This window comes from Epinephelus moara, chromosome 16 (genome assembly GCF_006386435.1).
Source record: "Epinephelus moara isolate mb chromosome 16, YSFRI_EMoa_1.0, whole genome shotgun sequence".
Lineage (NCBI taxonomy): Eukaryota > Metazoa > Chordata > Actinopteri > Perciformes > Serranidae > Epinephelus > Epinephelus moara.
The window spans coordinates 43,029,088-43,049,914 of NC_065521.1; the positions used below are offsets into that span (position 1 = coordinate 43,029,088).

General features: G+C 38.5%; 1 non-coding gene across 1 annotated transcript; it reads left to right on the forward strand.

The window, feature by feature from the left end:
* The first annotated feature begins 14,577 nt into the window (after positions 1-14,577).
* trnaf-gaa (transfer RNA phenylalanine (anticodon GAA)) lies at positions 14,578-14,650 on the forward strand. The gene has a single exon. It is a non-coding gene; the product is annotated as a tRNA-Phe (tRNA).
* Positions 14,651-20,827: the final 6,177 nt, after the last annotated feature.

Consider the following 20,827-nt stretch of genomic DNA (forward strand, 5'->3'; position numbering starts at 1 on the left):
ATTGGTCTTTCTTAATACATTTTCTTGAACTGAAAAATATATCATAGTAAATATCAATTACTCTAATTAAGTACAGAAACCTAAAACGTACACTTAAGTAAAATATTTGATTACAGATGCACAATAGATGTCCTGTCAAAACATAGAATCTGCCTAAAATCTGATCTGCTGCAATATAAATAAAGACTACAGTATTAGCACAATGTTAATGATGCCATCCGTACAAGAAACCGGATTGGACAAGCCCTAACCAATGGTATAGCTTAGTATTGTCTCTGTCCTGTGAACCAATCAGATTCAAAGCAGCACTTCCTGCTGAGTCACGCAGGTAACTGACGTCAAAAAATATTTATATAAGTATAAAATGAATATGCCGTCCATATTTTTGTACAGTAGCAAGTTAGCTTCGACATTTAAGCTCGGGTTTAATTTAATCAATACAATACACATTTAAAATCAAAATATGGAGAAACGATCAAGTGTTAGCTTAGCTAGCGTTAGCGTCAAAACTTTAAGATAGCTAATGCAGTATGTTAATGTAGCTAAAAATGTTAGCATAACATTAGCTAAAGTAGCATAGCTTCTGTCTAACTCCTGCTACATATATTTGTACCACCGTGAGATTAATTTAGTCTGTTGTGACAGAATAATATTGATGCTAACAGGTGTGTATGGATAATTCTGTTAGTTTACATGTCAGACTCAAGCAGTGCAAGGCTAGGTTGACTATTTTAACTTTATTATATGATATTATTATATCATCGTCATGTTGTTTTCAGGAGATGAAATGGCAGCTAATGGTACACTTTACAAATGGCCGAAAGGATGTTAATATCTGTGGAGCGCCAGCCCTGCCAAGATTTACAAGATTTCTGGTATGTAAGTATTGTACAGTTTCCATTTGTATGTACTCCAATGATGGAATATAAATATATACAGTGTTAAGGTACTTGAAGGCTACTTTACTTTATGCTACTTTATTTATTTACTAGTTTTCTCCACTACATTTTTGGGGCAAACATTGCACTTTTGCTCCACAATGTCATTTGACAGCTGGAGTTACAAGTTACTTTGCATATTTAGATTATTAATACAAAATATAAATCTACTGATGAATTTTGATAAACTATCATAAGATACCCAGCTGTCTATAAAAGAGGGGTGGGTGGAAAAATCGATACAGCGTAGTATGGCGATATTTTTGTAATGATGCATGGATACACAGTATTGATTTTTGTTCCTATAATCTATTAATAGATATTGCAAATACAATTGAACTAATTATTCCATTCGTTAGATGCATTTTGCCTCAATCAAAATGTTTAACAAAATGTTTGAAGTGAGATGAAAAGACTATGTCTTATTAAATATAAACAGATGTTGACAGAGTTTTCCTTTTGTTACATAATTTGCAGTATAAAAAGAGAAATAAATAGCAATATATTACAATGTTATTGCAATACTCAGTATATTGTAGGATTTTTTAAAATTGCAAGAATACTGTATTGATTCTTGACTTAAGTGACATAATAATATTGTATTGTGAGGCATCTGGTGATTCCTACAAGTAATTAAAATTACCCCCACCTTTACCTGGTACAACATCTCAAGTTATGCTTTCCCATTAATACATCAATAGGTATAATTCTGTAATACAGTTGGCCTATATATGAACCTAAAATGGGCCATTATGTAAAATGGGTGCTTTTGAAGAAGATATACTTTCTTAATTAATTTTACTTGCAAAATTTTAAGTATATTATGATGCCAACACTTTTGTACTTTTAGTTTTCGATGCAGGACCTTTACTTGAAACATTATTTTTACACTGCTACTTTTACTTAAAGTAAAAGATCCGAGTTCTTCCTCCACTACTGCAGTACTGTAGGAAGCAACCTGTGGTCTGAGAGGGGTAAGGGATGGAGTGACATTAGTGGTTTATATTTTATTAATAAGCTTGCAATGTATCCAGTCCACCCCTTAATTTGTGGCACACTAGAAATCACAGGTTAATGTGATATCATATAAAATAATCCATGTTTTTCACTGAAATATGAGGCAGGCTGAGTTAGTGGTAAGCACCTGATTTAGAGCACCCTCTGCTGTACAGGAGAGGAACTACGCCTGCCTATAGAGTCAGAGGAAGGAAATGCCATTCATATGGAGGCTGTGGAAGTGTGTGGTGTGTGTGACTGTACATGTGTGTATTTTGTTGATAAGCGTAGCCTTGTCTCGACTCATTCTGTTCCTCCTCGTGGATTTTCTTAGAAAGTGGGTTCTCTCTCTCTGCCGATGGTAATTAATGTCTTCCTGTCCATAACTGTGAGAAACCTGCCTCCTACACAAACAGATACTCTAGGGACACTGCCACACAAAAAAAGACACACTGTAACAGACTCTGGGTGCGTAGGTGAGGTCACTGGGGGACCAAGACGCCAACTAGCTGTTGGCTAGGCCAGATAGAGAAGTTGTTATCTGGGCCCAACACACTCCGCTGCTGCCTCAGTCCTGGAGGAGCCTGAATAATTTGTGGATAAAGATGCATAAAGTGAGAAAGTTTAACAGCTTTGTACAAAGGCAATACAAGATGGATACTGTGTGCAATAGAAAGTCATTTTCCTAACATCAAGTTAAGATTGATTGCTGGAAACCAAAAATTCAGGCAGACTGAAAGCAAATCTCTCTTTTCGCAGTCTGGAATTTGTCAGATCCCATAATAGTTGCCTTCAGTGAGTTTCCCATCTCTTGAGACAACCTGACCCACTCACCTGTTTGCATAGCTTTTCCTTATTTCCTCTCCAGCCTTCTTGTATATAGAGAGGTTTTTCAGCTTGTCTGTTTTGCTGTGATGCTGTAGCGTTAGTGTTGTTCTTGTCTGCTAAAACACTGTTAACAGTTTGTGATTACCATCCCTGCTGCCTCAGCTCCTTCTGAACTGATGCCCTGGCTGTTGCAAAGTGTGGTGAATTGTTCTGAACTTAATACAGCTATAGTTCAATCAGGAGAGACTCATTTTATAGTAAAAAGAATATTTATTAACATGTGCACATAAGAATGAAAAATGTGCAAGTGCAAGTCTTTGGCAAGTAGACCCCATCAAGATGGTATGATTTAAGGAGGGTGATGAATCCATAGTCGAATAGGGATCCATCCAGATCTCCCTTCTCGTCTCTCAGCTCAAATCCACTGGATGACACGTTTCATGGCGGCTGGCTGGTTTGTTATCCTTTGCCGCCATATTGTTTCCTGTGTCAAAATAGTCAGGCTCTCATACAGTGTGCCAGGGCTGACGTCAAAACCCGGAAGTTTAGCATCGCGCTGGTTCCTGGAAGAGAAAGTGAATGTGATTTTTGCATTGCGTTTTGGATTATGTCAGAAAATAAGCTCTGTGGCTAACACAAATTTATGATACTTACAGGTTTTGTTCAGCGAGATAATCTTCACATATGAACTCCTTTCATATCTGAAGCTTAAATGTGATCGCCAGAAGTAAAAAGCTAATGTTAGACTTTAACGGACTACATGACTACTCCATGGTCGCATGACTCTTGACGTCACCGCCACTAAGCTTTCAACTGATTTCAGCCACTTTATTTTAAAAACATTGTATAATGGGGAAATCGGACTGTTTAAGCTAAATAAGAAGCTGTAATGACAGACTGCCAGCACTCTTGCCTGTTCGGGGGTGATGACGTTTAATGTCCCCGACAGGGTTTGTAGTCGTATTGAGCAATTTGTTAGCGACTGCCTTTTTTACGACACGTAAAAGCTTAAAAATTCACAAGTAGAGTATTTACTGACGTGTTTTATGTCGTAGAACAAAACCTGAAACTCGCTTAAGCTTTTGTTAACCACAGACCTTATTTGAGGCATTTTACCAAAATCCCATTCAAAAAATGTATTGACTTTTAGACGAGAGGACTGGAAGTGCTAAAAGCACTAACGGAGTTCCGGGTTTACTGGCACACTCTATTTACTTCACCCGCCAGTGGAGGTGTTTACTGGTCCGCTGCGGCACAGTGCATTCTGGTAGTTGTAGGTTTTCTTGCTCTTGAGCATCTCTGTTTTCTTTGGTCATGTAGCACCCATGTCAAAACTATTTGATCTTTCTTCTGCACAGACAGCCCAGGTTATGAAAAGACCATCTTTCCAGCTGTTAAATACTTCCTCATGTCAGTGTACTGAGATGTTTTATGTAGTTGAGGAATCACCAACTAGAGTCCCCGTGCTCTGAATGAAGACATCTATATTTGTAGACACTTTTTTTAACTCTTCAGTTTAGACTAACTGCATGAAAAAAAGATCGCCCTGTTAAACGAGCTCATTTTATATTTCATGTAAGAGTACAGTATTTCTTGAAATATAAAAATTAAGAATTAAGTGAAGTTGTTAAAGCACATTTATTGCATAGGTGGGAATAAATTAAGAGTTTACCACATTCATAGTTAATTGTCAGTTAAAAAGAAATCGTGTAAGAATGAGATCAAGACTGCATTTACTTGTGAACCCTGTATTGTGTGCTGGCTCTCTTGTTCTCGCCTTCTATGTAGTGGATTTCTGTGATGGTTGAAAACATAACAATTTTTTTGTAAAAATCATGAAACAAAATAATGTGGCTAAATCACTCCCTTAAATCAGTGATATTTAAAAGGGCCCCTCATGGTGGGACAGTATTGTAGTTCAAACTGTTATACATTTACTGTATGTGTTACTGCAGCTCTGAGAGATTAAACAAGGAAGGAAGGAGTGCTGAGGCAGTAAGTATTAATTAAAAGTTTCTCCTTGATCTGCTGTGACTTGGCTTGTACCACATTTGTACATCGGTTTGGCCAAAAGCTTCTTCCAAATTAATATAAATATATATATTGACAGTCGTGTTGTGAAGTGGACAAGAGGAAAATTCTGATGTTCAGAATTCATTGTTACTTGAACATAATACCCCCCCCCCCCCCAACACACACACACACACACACTTGACAGCCCATAATTTCACTCCTTCGGAGGTACCTATCTANCACACACACACACACACACACACACACACACACACAGGGGTAACATTATCCCAAGGCAGCCCCCTCCCCCCTCCAGTGCCCAATGCCCCATGCCTCCTCAACACACACACACACACACACACACACATAGGCTGTACACTCCCACTCCCCCGCTCAGCACACAGCAGCAGCTCCTGGTGCGGAGGAAGGGGTTGAGCCTTTGCACAAAGGTACACATATACACACACATATACACACACACACACCTGTTAGCAGCTCCAGGTTGTTGTTTTTTGACCACAAAGTCTTCCCTTCACCTGTGGAGAATACTGCTCTGTGTGTGTTTGTGTGTGTGTGTGTGTGTGTGTGTGTGTGTGTGTGTGTGTGTGTGAGAGAGAGAGGGATTAATACCTCATTAATAATCAAACCTGTTTCTAACCCACCCACGACGCTGGTTTTAATCTCTCCTCCACCCCTCCCTCTTCGTCTTTCTTCCACTCCCTGATTCTGTTTCCCGTTTGTGAAAAAAAAAAAAAAAAAGACCCGGTTAATTGTGACTTAGCGCAATCAGTAACAGAAGAAACACCGCTGTGATTCAGTGTGTGTGTGTCTGAATGACTGCAGGCATTCGTCAGTGTGTGTGTGAGTGTCATACTGTCAGCTACGGTGCTAATGTATTCACAGACAACCCGCTAACATAAACATTAACACTCTTTCAGTCAGCACCGCATACTGTTTTATACAAACTCAGAATGAATAATCAGAAAATGACCTGTGCATTTTCTTTTGAATGTAAACACTCGCTGCTCCCCCGTCTGCAGGAGCTAAACACAGAGGGATTACACAATGATGTCATTAAATAGAGGCCAATCAGTATTCATTGAAGCATCCTAAAGAAAATCTTAAAGTGTGTAGAAGAGCTTAAGGAGCAAGAACCAAAGATATACTTTACACATGATTTGAACTAAATCAGACAAAAAAATCCCACTGAAATAAAATGAATAGTGACACAAATGGAGATCAGAAGACGCTCAACAGGTTTCAGTTGAGCCACATCATCCATCTCACCACTAGAGGATGCTGTTGATTAATGAGAAACATTTTAATACAGTAGCAGAGAAGTTGGAACAAAGACTCTTTAAAATGACACGAAACTCACAAAAAAGGGAAAAATATAACATAAACAGTGAACATTTGGCACAAGTTGAAATGATTTTAATCAACTTAACTTCTAAGCAATTTGTGAGGGCAAAATAAAAAGTTTAAAATTAAGAAACTGTTGTTGCTTCCCAAATAGACGGTCAGAAGATAAAGCCACATTAAAGCAGAGAAATGGAGTCACTGCAGCAGCAAATAATATTTAATAATATTGAAAAATAAACGGTGATACAGAACAAATATGAATGAACTAAATTACAATAATTAAACTTTATATTGATAGTAAGTTAAGCTGTAGGAAGTGGTTTAAAGATATAGTATCATCAGGAAAAACTGTGACTCGTTTATTTTGTGTCACTCAGCTTTAGAGTTACACTAATTATTATTTCAAATCCTCCCAATGTCATTCAGTATCCTCAAAAATAAGCATGTTTTGTCTTTTTTTTCTAAAAAGTTCACCGAATGTGCCACTGACAGTTTGATTACTACAAAATTTTGGTAACGTGTGTCTATGATTGCTGTCACATGTAGGGTTGCAGTGGGATGCTGGCTTTCTGGTACACCACAGTGTGAGAATTGACGGTTATCATGCCATGTACTTTTGCTTATCTACGATATTGAAAAATAGGCGAGTGAATGGAGTTTCTTACCTGCATGTGCGAGTCCACCTGACTGCCCGTCAGACTTTTTACACAAACTTTGATTAAAAGAATTGGTTTCATTTTTTAGTCATTATACATTCAGACTAATTTAGTTTTTTTCGGTCGTTTTCCAACTTACACCAAATATACGCAAAAAAAGACATGGTAATAATAATGATAAAAATAATAAGTCAATCATTCTTGAAGCAGTGACAAAACAAAGCAAGTTAAGCTGGACGAAAAGGTGTCGGCCGAAGCCTTAGCCTATTGCACCTACCGTTTATACATCAAGAGTTTTATGCTGTTCTCTTTAGGTTTATATAATGAAAATGAAAGAAACAAGCAAAACAAAATTCATTCACTCATTCATTCATCTTCTAACTGCTTCATCCTCTTGAGGGTCGCGGGGGGGCTGGAGCCTATCCCAGCTGACATCGGGCGAGAGGCAGCCAAACAAAATATATTCTATATATCCTAAGGTCCCTAACATATTCACATACACACATTGGCGTTCATAACCCAATTTTATATTTGTTAATCATCCCTTTTTTAAGTATATGGATTAAAGATTAGATTAGATTTATTATTTATAGTTGTACACATTTTCATTGTCAAAACTATTCCACACATTAACTCCTTTGACTCCTTTACACATCTTTGTTTTGCATTTGTTCTAATCTTAGTTTTTGTGAACTTACAAGTTCCTCTTAGTTCAAACTGACACTCTCTAATTTTGAGCAACTTCTGGACAGTCAGTCTTATTCTTTACTTTACACATTAATTTTGCAGATTTAAAGAGCATGCGAGTTTATAGATAATTTGTTGGCTGGTTTGTGATAACCATAAAATGTATGGTTCAACCAATAAAGAAAAAAGATTGTAACTGGCAGTAACAACAGTGTAATACTGTGAAACACTGATATTTTTAGATCGTTATCACACTGTGAAAATCTTATACTGTTGCAGCCCTCGTCACATTTATTACTGACACAAACAGAAAGAGCGTGTTTCAATTATTTTCACCATAGATGAATTTGCCAATCATTTTCCCAATAATTGGTTAATTGTTTTATTCATGAAATGTCAGAAATATGTAAAAAAAACTCCCTCTACTATTTTCCTAAAACCTAATTTTGGGTGCATTCACCTTAATTGTCACTTCCAAATAATCAGTCTGCATTAATACGAGAACACTTTGGATTTCTTTTAAATCCTCTCTGGTTTTCGAACTGTTGTATAGTCACTTAATTTAACTTAGTTTAGCTTCATTGAGGTCATTTACACTCACAAAGTCTGTTGTAAAGCTGTGACTAACAGTGCTGCTATGTCTCTAGATTTATGGGAATTTATGAGTGACATAACAAACATGAATGAAAAAAACAAAAACAAGGAGGCTGTGATTTATCTTTCTTTAGAAGAGCAGTACAGTATACTATGTTAATTCTGTTAGCCTATATGTGTGTTTCCATCTACTGTATATGTTGCGTGTGTGTTGACAGCAGGCAGGGAATCGTTGTGGGTCACGCTTCACCAGCAGGCTGCATTCATGAACGCAAAGCAGTCTCCATAGGGTGAAAAACATGCTTTACATACGGCGGCTCATTAATGTGTGTGGGAGGGTCTGTGTAGCCCGCTGTATGTTCATGGGGATCTGTGTGAGGGTGTTCGTAAGAAGTGTGTGCACTCAAATATGACAGAATCACAGCAGAGAAAGTTCGTTTTTTACCAAAGAAAGCTCAATCTAACAGGTGATTTAGGAGTCGAATATGTCAAAGTGTGTGTGTATGTGTGTATGCATCATACGGCTTTTTATGTTGACAGCAGGACCACATTTGTGGACGCAAAACTCCACAGGAAGAATAAACATGCTTTACATACGGCAGCTCATTACTGCCCAGAGAGCCATATTAATGTATGCTGTATGTTAGTGTGTGTGTGTGTGTGTGTGTGTGTGTGTGTGTGTGTGTGTGTTTTCTGCAGCACGGCGGGCAGCTACTTGCAGTCAATGCTACATGGACTCTCTTCTTTGATAAGGCCACATATATTAGACCGCCTTGTTAACTGTTACCTGTTAAATGCTTTGCCAAAGAGCCCCTGCTGGCTGGAGGCTGTGTAGGGAGTTGAACCTGTGACTTGATGTTACAGGTAGGGCTGCTTGATATGCCAAAAAATTCATATTGCAATTATTTTTTACAAAGATTGCGATATGAGTTGGTATTTTAGTGAGAGTGGTAAGTGGGGGGAGGGGGGGGGGGGCTGCACCAATCAAGCATGTCTCCTCTTACATCTGCCTTGAGTTAAAGGATCTGTTCATCAGACTGGATATTTCAGTTTCATGGGTGCGTGGAACAACATTTTCTTATCTCCTTTTTTGACGACGATAGTCGAGAGGTGATAGAAATTGAGTAGGGAGAGAAAGAGAAGGGATGACAGACACCTTTAGCGATTATATCGTTAACATCTTAAACTCTTAGGCCCCCCAAATGCCCTGTTTAAATCGCTTTAGTAATAAAGGAGACCTTCTAATCACTCAGTAATAACACAGCTTAAACTAAACTCCTTAGACAGTTGTATCAATTACATTTAAACCTCAGTGGATGCTGAAATGACAAACCACTTGGCATTTAAAACCTTCAATCCCACAAGACGCCAAGGCCAAATTTGTCCTACAACAAACAGAATAACTGATTGAAACACTGATATGATAGGCGTTATCAGACCAAACATTTCTAGGGACTCCCTGAGAGGAACTACCCACTGAGGAGCTCGTCACATATATGCCCAGTGAAGCATGAACTTTAATTTCAGTCCATTTGTCCATGTTCCTTTCTTCTTTTTATCACGAGCTGTTGTTTGGGTTTTGTGTTGTCTGTTGTTTGCACATCTAACAGGATTTTAAAAATGGTGGTTGCCGGTGCTGCAGTGCCTGTGTTTGACTAATCAGTGTAGAGTGCTAGTAGAGTACCAACTCTCTCCAACATGGAAGCCAAAAAAAGTCCCACAAAACGACAAACCAAGAACCGCGACCAATCCTAGCTCTTGCGGTCCGGACAAACAAAAAGGGGGGATCCTTCGAATTATGAAAAAGTTCCTCCGATCTGAAAATGCCTTATATTTTACAGGGATGCTTGATATTGGTTTTTTTTGCTGATATCTGATATGCCGATATGTAGCAACTCATTTGACTGATTACTGATACCAATATCTATATATCCACTTTTTCCCTGCCTAATTTTAGTGATCATCAAGTCTCTTCTGTAGTGGAATTAACATTATGTTATGCATGCTAACTCTTATTGTGACGGCCCACCAGCAGATGGAGACATGAAACAAAATGCTTTTCAGTGTATGTAAAATTCATTCATTGTGCAAATTAAGAAAAAGCATGTTGGCCGATCATGATAGTTCATTGTAAAGGCACTATAGGCAGATACCAATGACGTGATCTGTGCAGTCTGATTGGTGCCTAACACCAGGTTCACACTGGATGCAGAAGCGCTCCGATTTTTTAGTTGTCGCACAGCTGCTCGTCCACAGTCGCCACGCCGTTTACACTATTTCTCCGTGCTGGTCAGCAAGTGATTCTGCTCTCTGCTCTGTTTAAATCACATATAGAGCTCTGTCTGCTTGTGTGTGTGTGTGTGTGGCTCTGCTTGTCTCTTGCTCTCTGTTTAGACACAATTGACAATATGTAGAAGCATGGAGTAAATATTTGATCATTTATTGTATTCAGATCATTTATATTATATCTAATACAGTCTTTATATCATTAACAACACATTTTCAGTGTGTTTTCTTGCCAGAGTCGCTGGCTGCTTGCAGAAAAAATATACCAGATGCCAAAACTATCTCTGCAGATCATGAGCCAGCCACGGCGCTTGGCCGCATCCAGTGTGAACAGCCCAATCGTAAACATGGGCGCCAGAAGGAAGCGGTCAACACTCCATAGAAAATTGCACGACTTTGGTGTCCAGTGTGATCCCAGCGTAACTTAACTGATGAAATAACTTCTGCCTTCAATGATAATATATATATATATATATATATATATATATATGTATATAATATTTTTTCAGTGTATCCCATTGTATCCATGTCGTATGTACAGTATACACACACTCAGTGAATCTGTCCCTGATGACACAGATCATCCAGGTGAATTAAGCTAAAAGCTCCCAGCTCTTATTGATTCCTCCTCTTTACCACACTACAGTCATGAGGGAGAGATGCAGATGAAAGGGAAACACATGGTTTCATCTTGGATTTTAAAGCCATGATACATTTGAAAAATAGATGTAGCACCAAATGAGATGCAGCTCAGCATCTGAAAGCTTCTCTTTTTGTGTACAGATTGCCTGTTTTCTGTAAACCATCATTCATGTTAGAAAAACCCAGAGTATGATGCAAAATATAAACCTAACATTTCTCCTCTTAATTCCACAGAGGCCGACTCCTTTCTGGGGATTTGGGGTTTTTATTTGAGAGCTGTTATGTTGTCTGAAAAGATGTGCAGGCTGTACAAGTAAACTGAATGTGTGTGTAGTCTAAGCTGTGGACCACATAAAGACACAACTCTCCACATCTACAGGGCTTATCTGAACATAACCAGATGGTTGTGGTTTGTCTGCTCTCTGAGGAAAGAAATGTAGCCGAGGATGTTTTTATGTAGAGGAAAGGGACAGAAGACTGAAATAAAAGAAACCTTTACCTTTACACTTACACAGTTTTTTATCTGTGGCCATGGCAGTCACAAAACCCTGGGGAGGAGTGACTGAGAAGGGAATACGGAGCTCTTTTTCAGCACTTGATGAACAAAAACAAAGCTTGTGTTGTGTGTTACTATGGCAGTGAAATCTGCAAAATCTAATGAACGTTATATAAATATAATAGTCTGTAGAAACTGCCTTGTTTTAGAGCAGTAATATAAGTCGTTAATTGTCAGCAAAATGATCAAAAATAAGCTGGTTCCAGCTTCTCAGTTATAAGGATAAGCTGCGTTTCCCTGGTTCATATTATTATAAATTAAACGTCTTTAAAGGTATACTATCCAGGATTTGTCGTTTACTGTTTGCAAACACAACAAACTCGGCCCCTCCTCCTCGGCTTAACGAGACTGAAAGAGCAGCAGTGGTCAAGTGAGCTGGAGAGTGAATGAAAAGAGGTTGCACCGTTAATGAGAACAAAGCAGTGAATCAGAGAAATAAAATGTTATTTTCTTATTATTTCTCATGACGGGTACATTTCAAAGCACACATTAACACACCTACTAGGGGTGGGGCTCACCAGAGGACCCATGAGATGATAATATCACGATACAATTATTGCGATATTAAATGTATTGGGATAAGATGAGTATTGTTATTAAATATATTGCGATTTTTTTTCCAACTGCAAATTATTTCCCCAAAGGAAAACTTTGTCAACATCAGCTTTACCCCATTAAATAAAGTTTTCTGTCTTTTCATCCGACTGTAATCATTTTTATGGCAGCAAAATGTGACACAAGGCAGACAGACTGACCAACACTGCCATAAAACCTGCCATAAATGCTGCATACACCTATCAAACTGAACTGTATGCAGATTTAACGTCATCTGCGAGGCTAGATTAAATGTGTTATAAAAACACTTCACATGCAAGCTTCCCGCTGACGCCGACGGCACATTTCTGATTTCTTTCTGCCTCCATCGTTGTTTTGATGAACTTCTGCTCAGTGCTGCTGAGTGAGACCTCTACCAACCTCACCAGGAAAAAACACCTCAGCACCATCTAGTGGACTGAAAAAACAATTTATTTTATTATTCTAATATCAAAAGTTGTATTAAAATGTGTATTTGCAAAATTAATAATGCATATAATAAAAGATAGATACTTGGCGTGCGTGTATTGATATAATATCACCACAAAAAATATTGCGATACTAAGCTGTGTCGATTCCTCTCCCCCTTTTCCATATTACTATGTTGTTTTTTATGGGTTGAAACTAAAATCATTTCACTGAACATTGAATGTAACATGGTTGTATGTAAATGCTTACTGGGATCTTTGCGCTTGTGTGTCTCTTGTAATCTAAAAAACATCTCGGAATTTTTCAGTAACGTCAGTGAAGTTCTCCAGTTTCCAGTTTATTAGGTACACCTAGCTAAAATTAATATCCCTGCTGTAAATCCTACATTCACGAAAGTTATAATGTTCAATTTTTATTGAAATTGTATGAAAGAGGAATTGTTTGAACGTTTGGAGGCTGTAGTTTGTCCTGCCTTTCATGTGTTTGTGCTACACTGACTATTTTAATATTAGTATTAATATTTGAGATTTAATATGATTGTTAAATGAACATTAATTGTCGTTATATATTAAAAAAAAATTCCATCACTTTTCCAGTTGAGTAGTCAAGTGCTATTTCACTGACTAATTAACACCACCTCATCTTCTGCCTGTGTGTTGAAGTGTGTCACATTAATTAAATTGCATTAATCTCTTTTACATTTTGTGTCTCTCATATATTACCATACAGTGTGAACCCTCTCAACTCTCTGAACAGAGCCCACCCTGAAAACATGCAAATCAAACGGAGCCCTGGGTCAACCTGCCTCATCAACTCGTCCACACAAGTGCAGGTAGGAGTATTTTGTCCATGTGTGGTTTTCATATTTACTGTGCTGAGGCCTCAGCTTTTCTGTAGGCTGTGATGGGAATAACAGGTGTGATAATTAACTTGTGAAAATGTCCAGTGTGGCCTTGGAGAGGATCCTCAGCCTGGGCAGTCTTGCACTGACTCTGAGGAGGAACAGGTTGTCTGACATGGGGATGTTCTCCTCCTGAGGTATCACCACTGCTTTAGTGCTAAACACACCAAATAAGCTCAACTAGTGTGTGATAAAGCCATGCCCTTAAATGCTTCATATACAGAAGACGTGTTTTTTTTACTTATAAGTCTGTCATCATCGACTGCCAGCCTCTTATATTATTTTTTTGTAGGCCTACTGACATATAATTTTAGTCCCATGTGGGGGTTGGAAGCCCAGCTCTTTTATATATATTGATATAATTTCATTTTGAGGCAGTTACAGTCTGCTGCTGGTGCTGTCTTGATTTTTCTGATCCTTGTTTTGTGTGATATGTGGGCACATGGAAGGTTTAGTAACAAGAAAGTAATGTAATGAGTAGATGAACAAATTACTTTTTTTTATTATTTATTACTTTTTTGGAGTAACGCCCCCAACACTGCTGACGTCAAGATATAAAATATTAAAAACAGAAACTAAAAAATGTTTTAAAACAATCTTTTTTTCTTCTAAGAAAGCAAACAGATAAAAAAGTATCACAGATATCCAAAATAGAAATCACATCATAAAAGACAACAGATGTTTGACTGAAGTCAGGATGCAAATATCAGTTAATTTAAATGTGAAACATGAAAAGCAAAGCAAAATATATTTTGAATTAGCAGCCATTGTTAATTGATTGGTGTAATATTGACAATATATTGAAAAATGATTAATGATAATTTATTACAAACATTAATTTTAAATGTTAGATTAGTTTTGATATATTGCTTTATGTGTTTGTCAGTTATATATGAAAAGCAAACACAGATAAAGTCCCTTATATTCCTCTAGAGAGGAACATGTTATATAAACATGTAACTGTAACTGCTGACTGGCAGCAGTGTGTCGTCTGTCTCTTCTGGCTCTGTCTGAACTCAGCTGTGTGAGTATGATGTCACAGATCAGATCCTATGTACGCACACTGAACTTTGACCTTTTTTGTGGCACTACAGAGCCGAAATAGCTCAGTTGGGAGAGCGTTAGACTGAAGATCTAAAGGTCCCTGGTTCGATCCCGGGTTTCGGCAGCAGGTGTGATCTGCTTTTCATGAATATACTACTCGGGGATCAATATAGAACCAATATGTCTATGAGGGTTTGTCCACAAGCCGTGGACAGCAGGATGTCTATGTGTGTATGCCTGTGAATGGATGATTAACTTGTAGTGTGTGTCATCATTGTATGTACGGGTGTACTATAACTGTGTGTGTATGGTGTATTGTGTAGTTTGATGTAACAGATAATGTTTCTGCCTCTTTTTTCACCTTTTATTACAAAGAAAGACATTTTGAAATATGCTCACTTATATTATTTACTGTAAACACAAAGACTTCAGTCCATAAATTAAATATTTATTTGTTCACACAAAATGACTGATAGCACCGTATCCATCAAAACTGAGTCCAGTTAATGAAAACCTGGAAATAAGTGAGCTGGAAAAACATTAAATAAAACAACATGCTGTCCAGAGCATTTTCTCAACATGAAATAATAATAAAAGGAGTCACGAGTGAGAGATGAGAAGTTAGTGCTTTATTAAATACAGCACATAGAATCACACATTGTGTTGCAGATACAAGTTTTTTTTTTAAGTTGGAAACTAAGTAATCTCTCAAAACAGATTCTGCAATCTACATTGTAGAATCTGTCGGCAGCCCTGTGTGAAAGACGACTAGAGGGGGGGGGTTATGATTTCCCATAACTGAATAAATACCACACATAGCAACACAAAATTGCTTTGCTAGCTCAATCATGTTGTAACTAAGATATCCGCTGGAAAAAATATTTTATTCACGGACCGTTTATTGAGTTATTACCTTATTTTTATACAGTCTATGGTCATAGACAGCGCTGACGGCTAACGTTAACAGCTAACGGTTAGCCCAGCTAATCTACGATAACCATATTAATTACGTGCACACAGAAATAGTAACGTTTGTTCAATCATTGTGTTTATAGACTTAACAAACATCAGATTAGTCTACATGGTGATATAGTGACGTGAAAAATGTGAGATACATAGCTAAACTCCAATGGTTTTCTACCCGAAGTATTTGTAAACAACACGGCGATTCCCTGGGGGCACCGCCGGAAGTGAAGGGCGTGAGGCCCCTTCACTTCCGGTTAGTCGAAAAACTCCGGGCTGTGCCTCCAGAGGTAAAGGAAGAAAAATAAATTATTTATTTATTTATTTTTTTTTTACAGATGGATTTCCAGATTGGAAACTAAGTGATTATTTTTTAAAGCGAATCTATTAAAGGTCTGTGTAGGATTTAGTGGCACCTAGTGGTGAAGTTGCAGATTGCAACCAACTGAAACTTCGCTGTGTGCCAAGCATGTTGGAAAACTACAGTGGCTGACGCAAAGACATGAATGGCCCCATCTTGACCCAGTGTTTGGTTTGTCTGTTCTTGGCTACTATAGAGACAACATGGCGGACTCTGTGGACAAGGACCTGCTCTGTATGCAGATATAAACGTTAGAGGCTGACATTTTTCAGGAATCCTGGGGTTCACGGCTGTTTCAGCTGTTAGGAGTTTTACTGTTCTGTATAGTTGATTAAAAATGGTTCATTTTCATAAGCTAAATATGCAGTTTTTATATTAATAAATGCCTTTTTCTTTATTATTTTTCTACACAATACGGGAGCAGGATGGGATGGTAACATTCTTCCGGAATTGAGGTGGGACGGGAATTTTTTTTGTGGGAGTGGGATGGGACAGGAGTGAAAATTCACCCCTGTGTCATCTTCTAATAAACGGCTCATTCTAAGGTAACGAAAACACATGTTTCAGGTGATTATACTCTTTTGAAAAAATAGTTATGAATATAATATTCAAGTTCTGCTGTTATATCCCCTTTAATCCTACAAACTTGACCTTTAATTAGTCGAAAAATGGCTTAGTAAATTGACAGAAAATTAATTAGCAACTATTTTGATAACTGATTAATTTTATTCTAAAGCTTAAGTACCAAAAACTCACTTCATCTGATTTCTTAAAATGTGAATATTTGCTGGTTTTCTCACAGTAGTTCTCTACCAAATGATAAACGTATTAATCGAGAAAATAATCCGCAGATTAATCGCTAATAAAAATAATAGTAGGATGCAGCCCTACTGCTTCTGGTTTATCATTCCAGCATTTCAAAGCCTTGTGATACGAAGGTAACACAAAGTCCATGAGAGAAATACACCTCTGTTAACTAACTGCAGCCCGTATGAAGACATGGTGGGCTGAAGCCCATAAGCAGCTGCTCCTCATCACACTTGATACAAGCCTGAAATGAAATTAGAAAATTACATTTTTTATCATGCACAAAAATACACTTTGCTCCATATTTTCAAGGATATTCCAAAGATGTAGACTTTATGGCGCTCACACATTATTGTAATTATACAAAAAAATGTGTTGCATGTTCTTGACTGATTAGAGGACAGCATTAGAGACAAATGTTCACTCCAGTGGGACAAACAAAACACAGTTTTAAGGACAGAGTGTCAGTGTTATCATTTCCATGATATATGGAGCCACTTCATCAGTTGGTTTTAGGTTTGTATAAGATTAGAATCAGGATTAGGTTTACAGGTTTAGAGGCTGATGAATGACTGCAGTCAGTGAAGGTCCTCTTAAGTACAGTAGGATCAACACTGTGACATGTCTGGAGGCTGTTTGACCAGCAGCATGTCGGCAGCTTTGTTCACTGTGAGGAATGTTTCCGGTATTTCTCTTATTTATCTTTGGAAATCCCTGCGTGTGTGTATGTGTGTGTGTGTGTGTGTGTGTGTGTGTGTGTGTGTGCACATGCATCCACTTGTGGCTTCATTTAGCTTCTTGTATGTTTGGTGCGTGCAAGCATGTGTGCACATATCCGTGTGTTTGTGTGCATGTTGGTCGCACAGTCTGCCTCCTTTTGTGCATGTGGATGTGTGTGTTCCTATGTGGCAGCCCCCATGTGTTTGTATGCATGCTTGGACATCCATGTTTGTTCATATATCTGCATACATTACTGTGCCAGTGTGTGTGTGTGTGTGTGTGTGTTGCTGTTTGTGCGTGATTGCATATCTGCATGTGTGTACTTTTGTGCGTTTGCACTCTGTGTGTGTGTGTGTGTGTGTGTGTGTGTGTGTGTGTGTGTGTGTATGTCCCAGCCAGGAGTCAGCAGCAGACCTCGTCCTCGACGCCCACTCACACTCCCTCCAGCTGACTGGCACCATGGCAACCAAGAGATCCAGCCAGCCGAGCAGACGAGGCAGCCAGGGCCCTCTGTGTGTGTGTGTGTGTGTGTGTGTGTGTGTATGCGCACTCTTGTGTCCATATCTGTGTGTTAAGGTGTGTCTCACTGAATTGTCTCCTCAGTTCTTGTTTGTGTATGTTGTGTGTGCACTCGGAGCATTTACATACATGTGCATAGAGCGTCTTGCATTCATTTCCAGCTACATTGTACATGTGTTAGCTCATGCATACATACATGCTTATGTGAATGAGAGTGAGCACATATGCATTTATGTGCATGCTGAATGTTCATTTAGGCATGCAGGCGTATGACTGCACAGCTCTGTGTGTGTGTGTGTGTGTGTGTGTGTGTGTGTCTGGAGGCATGTGAGTGTGAGTGTGGATGGGGGTGTTATTGGGCCGTTGCTTGGCCAGAATGCAGAGTTTTATTTACCATGGATGCAGCAAGAAAGGGATCAGAGCTGAGAGAGACTCTCCTCACCCTTTAACTGCTGTCATCTCCTCATGAGCAGAGGGCAACACAGCTACCTCTGACTGTACCAAAGGCCAGATACATTATCAACAAGAGTCAGTAAGACTCTGTAAAATGACAGATAGTAGACTAAAAATAATGTAAACATCTCATTGAAAGTCACAAGTGCTATATCATGGGCAACTGGACAACTGTGGCAAGTCCAGTTGCCCATGATATAGCACTTATGTTTACCATGACCTGGATGACTGATAATCGTCACCATCATCTCATTGAAAAAAGTCTTTGCTGGCAGGAGGATTTAGAAGGCATCAGCATGGCCCATGAGAACCTTTGAGCAAATGTAACAATAAAACGACAAAAATACAAGTAAAATAGTAAAGGCAGTACTGATCGGCTGTTCAGTCCTTGTTTGTGTTTTTTCGTCAGCACCATCAAACCTGCAGCAAACACTGTCACTACTGTTAGCAACGGTAGTGAGCAAGCTCATTGTCTCATTATGGTCAAGTGGCAATTTATGTGGATTTAGATTAATTAATTAATCTGTTTTCATTGGTTCATCCATCCATCCATTCCATGCCACTTATCTGGATCCAAGTCCCATTAATTTAATTAATTATATCATTAGGAATTATTGTTATATACTGCTGGGAAGACCTGAAAAAAATTAATAAAATTATAAATAATTCAAGACTATATCATCACTACTGGTTTCCCATCGTATTTTGGCTAGTATGATCATGAAACAGGTTTTAATTGAATTCTGTGTGGTTTAAAAAGGTCTTAAAAAGCCTTAGAAGAAGGGAAACAGCTCTCTTGGCTTTGTCTGAAGGTAAAAAACTGCCTACCAGCACCTTTTGAGCTCACTAATGTCACGATGAATACGTAGTTGTAGTATTAATAGGGATCAACATCCCGAAATCCTGGAGGGACTGATAAACTCACCATCTCTACTTTACGCAGGCAGCGCTGGGGATGAGCAAGGCTTATAAAATGAACACCCCCAGATAAGGGTGCTCTGATCGATTGGCCACCGATCTTCAATGGCTGATATTCGTTCTAAATGGTTGAATGAAGGCTGCTCAGAAGAGCCAATCAGATAAAGCAAAACATGTATGACATTATGCACTGCTAAAAAAGCTTCACTGGGCCATCGTTTTTTGGCTAGTATGATCATGAAACTGGTATTAAATTGAATTCTATGTGGTATAAAGAGGTCTTAAAGAATCTTAAATTTAACTTGGTGAACTCTGCAGAAACCTTATATAAAGACTGGAAGAAGGGAAACAGCTCTCCTGCATTTGTCTGGAGGTAAAAAAGTGCCGACCAGCACCTCCTGAGCTCACTAATGTCATTGTGAATATGTAGTTGTAGTATATTAATAGGGATCAGTGGGGACATACAGTAAAGGTCGTTGCTGGATTGAACCCCAAGTCAAGTGAAAGACTTCCCCCAGTTATGATCTCTGCAGCAGCTCTTGACAGAAGAGGACTGCAGGTTTCAAACCACTCTTCAGCTTCATCCTGGTTTGGGACAGTTCCCCGCCATGTGCAGGGCCTTCGCAAACTGACAGTGGAGATTTCAACACTTAAAGGTTGTGTGTGTTTCAAACAGTAGAAGAGAAAGAGGAAGAAAAAGGAGAAGAGGACAGTTTCGCAGAGAAGGAAATCCAAGAGGCCCAACCCAGGACGGCCTCGGACACGGCTGAAGAAAAAAATCCTGCCCAGGGAGGATTAAAAACTGGACGGACAGAAAGCACAGCGACACTGTGACATTCATGATGCGTATCACACAGACTCTTTATCCGACAGCTACACCTGAAGACAAAGCTTTAGGTTCTTGTGTGTCCTTTTTTGTACAGTATACTCAGTGTTGTTTGCTATTGTGTTATTTCACCGTTCTGACCTGCCAAGGGACTGCAGGTGCAAATTACATTACGGCAACAATCTGGTAGGAGCAGTTAATGGTGACGTTTATATTTTAAACCCTGCATGGTCCCCTTGAATAAAATAAATAAATAAAAAGATAAAACGAAGAATCAAAAGACCCCAAAAGAGAATCTGCAGTGCGGAAATCTCAAAGGACACATGAGCAGAGTCTTTTTCATTCAGTGGAAATGTACAGTAGGAATTATAACTTTTTTATATTGTAAATATGTTGTATATTTTCCATATATTTGACACATACGTTATTCTTGAATTTAAAGTGTACAGTCTTTAGAAAATGCGACCATAGCAAATTGCACTACAAAGGAACGTTGGCATTAAAATATATTTGCATGAATTGCATAATGTTTTTCAATCGTCTGTTTGCACCATAGTGACATCTTAAGGGCCACGCACAAAGAGCTGTTTATCTGTTACCCTTAAATGTGGAAGTAATCGCTGAACAGGCTCAGTATGTTGTTTAAAAGACAGAATTTTGGACACATGATTTATGGATGGTGTTGCACAGGATAAAATTACAGACCGTTTTATTACGAGAAATTTTGTAGCAGT